General features: G+C 35.0%; 1 protein-coding gene and 1 long non-coding RNA gene across 3 annotated transcripts in view; one reads left to right on the top strand and one right to left on the bottom strand.

Annotated features, from left to right (window-relative positions):
- Positions 1 to 5,193, bottom strand: part of LOC107644842 — a 15,120-nt gene that overhangs the window by 6,722 nt on the left and 3,205 nt on the right. The gene's annotated exons all lie outside the window — the stretch shown is intronic.
- LOC110262685 overlaps positions 4,121 to 5,193 on the top strand; it is a 3,478-nt gene continuing 2,405 nt past the window's right edge. The window contains exon 1 of the long non-coding RNA XR_002347616.1: positions 4,121 to 5,171. This is a non-coding gene — a long non-coding RNA (uncharacterized LOC110262685). The remainder of the gene's footprint in view (positions 5,172 to 5,193) is intronic.

Here is a 5,193-nt window from a genome sequence, read left to right as displayed (position 1 = left end):
TTCTTTTTTACATATTTTACAGGATATATATTCAAATTTTTATGTAAAATAATCATAAAAAAATTAAAGAATTGATACATTTTTTAAGAGGAAGGCTAATATTGAAGAAGGAAAACGTATAACTTTTACAATATTAACTCCTGTGGATAGTTAGTTCTTCTACTTTAATGAATCACGAAGAAAGTGAGATACAACCTTCAAAAGTTTAAAGAGATGCATCTGATGAGTTTAATTCTTTGGAACGAGACCTGGAAAACGGCTTCAAATTTGGCAATATCACCCAAATCAGAGAGATGATGTTAGACGAACTTATTTTAAATAGATCCATATCAAAAGCATCTCGACAATTATCTTCTATCTGGCCCCGCCCAAAATTTTGTTTCAAATTCCGCCACTGCAGAGCGGATAGAGACGAGTTTAACCTAAAGCCGACCCTGTCCCGTCCCGCCTAAGAACTCGCCCCGTTAAAAACCCTCTTCGGTGCGGGAACCCGAATATTTACCCGCCCCGAGTGGGTAAGGATAAAGTGAGTACCCACAGGTTCGAGTAGTGTTGCCACCCCTATATCTAGCAACCAGCATGAGCGTCAGCCACTGCTGATTTCTTGGATGATCCGCAAACCATCACAGCCGTCGTTGATTCTCGTCGCATCTCCTATGGCCGTGGTCGCGACTCCCTCTTCCAGTACAGGTTGCGGCACTGTCGCACCTTCCAAGTAGTGCAATGCTGCGTTTACAATGGGCACACGGTGGATGTCTGCTACTCTAAGCATGGATACCTGCCAGACTGTTCTCGTCACCTTGGTTGACCACGGTTCCATGAACGCACTTCTGTTTCTACGAATTTGGCTACCTCTGCGCCTTTGCTCCCTCATTCTGCTTCAACAACGCCATATCAAGCTTCTCCTTCACGTGCCCTGGCTCATAGTGAAAGGAAACCCCAACTTTAGTATTCAGATTTAGTTTTGGGCCTCTTACTAGGCCAATCTTAATCTCTCAAGATGTAAAGGCAAATATGTAGTCGGGTTGAGAGATACCGTGCGAAACAAAAAAAAAAAGGGGTAAATATGTAGTTTCAACTTCTAATGGTCATAATTCTTCCAATTCAACTAGCCTTTACAAAGCCTAAGTTTTTCATTTGTGACTTTACAAAATCTAAGTTTGGATATATTTTATCTCTGTTTTTTAATTTTTTTTTTCTATACTTAAAATTTTTTTTAACAAACATATTTTTTTTACATTTGGATTATTGATTCTAGTGTTATAGATTATATCATACAATTTTTACCATTTTTAATTTTTTATGATGTTCTTTATCTACTTCACTTTAATTTTAATACTATCTTTATTTCTAAACTCACTTCATCATTTAATTATGAACTTATATTTTTAATTTTTCTTGCAAAATATAGGCCAATAATTTGAAGATAATTGATTTAAGTAGAATGAGGTATAGGTTATACATTCTTGACAAATTCTTCACCAAGAATAATCTGCCTATTTTACACTCTATAAATACCATCAATTCATCACCTATTACCCACACAAATGTACGCATTTTTGTTTATGACATCTTTTTGAAAAAATACTTATTTTTTTTACATAGATAATATCCTTTTATTTTTCTATACCATGATAAAGCATGTGATATTTATCATCTTTCCAAACAAAAATAATTTCATTTTCTCCCAACTTTAATAAAACAATTGTAAGTTTTGATTTATCATATTTTAATATTTAAAGACTATTTCGTCAATTTTCTGTTCATAATCACAAATATTTTTTTATTATCATTATTACTTTTATTAAAAGAAAAATTTTAAGATTATGTAAAGAAAAAATCAGTCCTATGTACAAAATTCTATCCAGCATCAATAATACAATTCTACTAATTTCTACTTGCAAACTATATTGTCAAATCTACAATAATTTATAATTACAATCAAAAGGCACAAAGCCAAGTCAACTTACAACAAAATTTTCTGGTTCTTGTTTACATTTTAATTGCTACAATTATTATTTTTTTGGTTGTCTAGCTAGTGATGTTGCTTCTTTGTTTTTCTTTGAATTTGGGCGCATTCATTTTTGTGGGCGCATTCGAAAAGATTCGAACATTTTTCATCAATGTAATTGAAGGTTGAATGATACTGCTGCGCATGTTGTTCCAATGCCAATTTGGTAGGGAAACTTTGTTGGCACAGTGGGAACAATTGTAACTCGGGGCGGTGGCGCTTGAAGATCATCATCAGAGTCAGACATGAAGGGTTGGAGAGAAAATTTGGAGTTAAATTTCAATTTGACCCCTGAAATTTGGTTTGATATTCAGAATCACCCTCACAATTTCGTTGGCCCTAATTAAAACCTCTAAATTTATAATTATGACTCCAACTTGTCCCTGCAATCATCTTCGCCACCGGAATACTAATATAGGGCAATTACATAACACGATGGACACTACTTAAATGACGGTGCATTGGTTTTGTGCGCAGACCCTTTAAAAAACGTCTTTAAAAAAAAGATATTTTAGACGTATCTGAGTGCTCCTTCCCGATTATACCCAACAATCCCATTCCACTCTCAACTGTGTGTCTGAAAAGTTTTCCAACCGATTCAAAATGCATGCATCCCAGTTACAGCCAAAAAATGCTATAATTTTTTAGGCTTTATTTTCTGAAAGATTTAAACATCGTAATTAATTTTTTATTCTACATTCTTTTTATTTGTCAAATTTATTTCTTTTTAAAAAATAATTTTGGATATACCATAAAAATAATGTGATATATTAAATGGTGTGGGTGCCATTGATTAGCATCTACATTGAAATTTACCTATGCAATTTAGTTGGATTTTTCTTTTGTGACACTATTGGTTCTTCTTGATCTGTTTGTGTTAGCATAATTTTTATTGTGTAAATGCAAGTTGTCCTTAACTTTATTGTTTACAGGGATTGACTGGTCTTCTCCAGTCACCTAGAAGCATGGTCTCCCCGGTGTCCTCTCAGGTAAATTGAATTGAATTTTAGAGCAACTTGAAGAATGCCTTGTGATAATTTTTTCGTGAGATGTGACTACTTTTCTATTTCATATTTATTTACTGCAGGAGTTGTTTTAAGAATTACAGGACTAGTAGCAAAACCTGCTGCTAGTATACTCGAAGTTACTGGAAAAACTGCACTCAGTATTTGAAACCACAATAAGCCCAATCAATTGAGATCCCAATGCTTTAGGATCTGGCTTCCAAGGCCACTGAGCCATGAACATCCATTAAAACCTTATTCATGGGAAGAAGCTGTTGGGATATCCGTCCTTCTGGAGGCTGAGGATGGTCTAAAAATAAGAGACGAGAAGTTAGTGGCTTGCAAAGCCCTCAAAGAATCTGGTAAGTCTGTCGTCTTAATAGAGAGATTTGTATTGATTGTTTTCAGTCCTTATTTAGTAACATTGGGCAAGCCTGAGTTTCCGGCATCCCTGCCGATCTCGAGTGGATAATTGAATGGGAGATTGGATTGGAAAACATAGTACATGCTGACGCCGCTCAAGCGGTTGTACACATAGTTAGTAGCAGACCAGATTCCCTATTGAGACAAAATCACCATTCTACTAAGCGAAGCAGCAGTAGAACCAGAGCTGTGCATTGGACCCATAATCCAACTCATCTTCCACTCCCCCAGACGAACTTGGAGCTATCATCTGAGGAAGATGCAACCAACTTGTTACAGCTCTTGTTGTCTGCCACTGAAGAATGGAAAGGCAAAGCTTCACACTGCGGGCGCATCCTGCATCGGCTAATCTCAAGTATGTTACTTTCTACTGGAAGTTTGAGTAGTTGCACGATGTACAATGTCTATCTCATAGAGGGTTCGTATACTTCTGGATAGCCGAGTCTCATCTCATGTTTTGCCAAGTTTAGAAAAGAAGACTGAAGCGTTAGACAAAATTGACTACGAAAAAATTAACTATAAATAATAGTAAAAAACTATAGCATATTAAAACAAGAGTACTAAAAATACTAAAAATATACTATATACAAAAATTATCAAGAATTTTTAGATTTATTTCAATTACTATAAAGTAAATATTTAATTTTTTTTTATTATTTTTAGTGCTATTTTTTATATTATCAGGCTGGAAATCAATTATAGTGGGTAAAGTTGAGACTGGAGGAAGATCCAAACTACGATTTGTAAATGGATTTAACATTTGTATAGTGCCATCAGATATGGATTGGACAATCAACCATCCATGACCAGAACCGCGAATGAACTTGTTGTACGACTGCATCTCTGACAGCATGATATGGTAAATATCTTTCTCTTCAAGGGCACAAGTATCAAGAGTTTCATCATCTGCAGCACCTAATTGCATGAGATGATGAATCTCCTCGTCTTCGTAGGAATAATTCTTGACAGTTTCGTCAGGTAACAATAACCACGGAATTTTGTTTCCATTGGGAATCTTTGGATGTTTCAAGCTCCACTCTTTGCAAACCAATCGAAGCCGGATGTAATCATCGTAGGCATGGAACCGTTTTGAAATTTCTTTAAACAAATCTTCATTAATGTCTGCCCATCGATTAATCTCGTCCATGTCTCTGACGCAAGCTATGTTGAGTTACAAAGAGTCAGATCTGAAAACAAAAAAAAGGGTCAGAATTTGAAAATTCATAAAAAATAAAACGTCAATTCACTCCACCCACAAATTAAACTACAAACACGAAAAAGGATTCATAATAATCGTCAGAACCAAACCCTAGCATAAAGATTATACACAGGAAGCAATCAGATAGATTATTTTGGTTATGCAATTTATTCATCCAAACTTTCACTCAAACAATGTGTTTCACTATATTTATATCATTTAGGAGTTATAAGAATGCTGCAACAGAGAAAGAAGTACAAAATTACTACCCATACGGTTTAAATTATGTTTTCTATGTAGAGATATTAGATAAGGAAAGGAATTCTTTTGAGCAATAAGTGAAATTCTTTTGCCAAATAATTATTATCGGAATGACACAACAAAAAATTGACACTTAATTGTTACATAACCCACTGACGAGGAAGCAGTCCTTTGGCTTTGCGTTTAATTGCTAAGCGGCCTACCTTCATTGTACCCTTTGCAATACATACAACACAGAATTAAGTATGTGGCATCTGAAACTTCCTAACAAGAGGTCAAGAGCTAGAAAGAAATTA

This window comes from Arachis ipaensis, chromosome B05, assembly GCF_000816755.2.
Source record: "Arachis ipaensis cultivar K30076 chromosome B05, Araip1.1, whole genome shotgun sequence".
Classification (NCBI taxonomy): domain Eukaryota; kingdom Viridiplantae; phylum Streptophyta; class Magnoliopsida; order Fabales; family Fabaceae; genus Arachis; species Arachis ipaensis.
The sequence above is the reverse complement of the archived record's forward strand: the minus strand, read 5'-3'. Positions and strand labels throughout refer to the sequence as shown.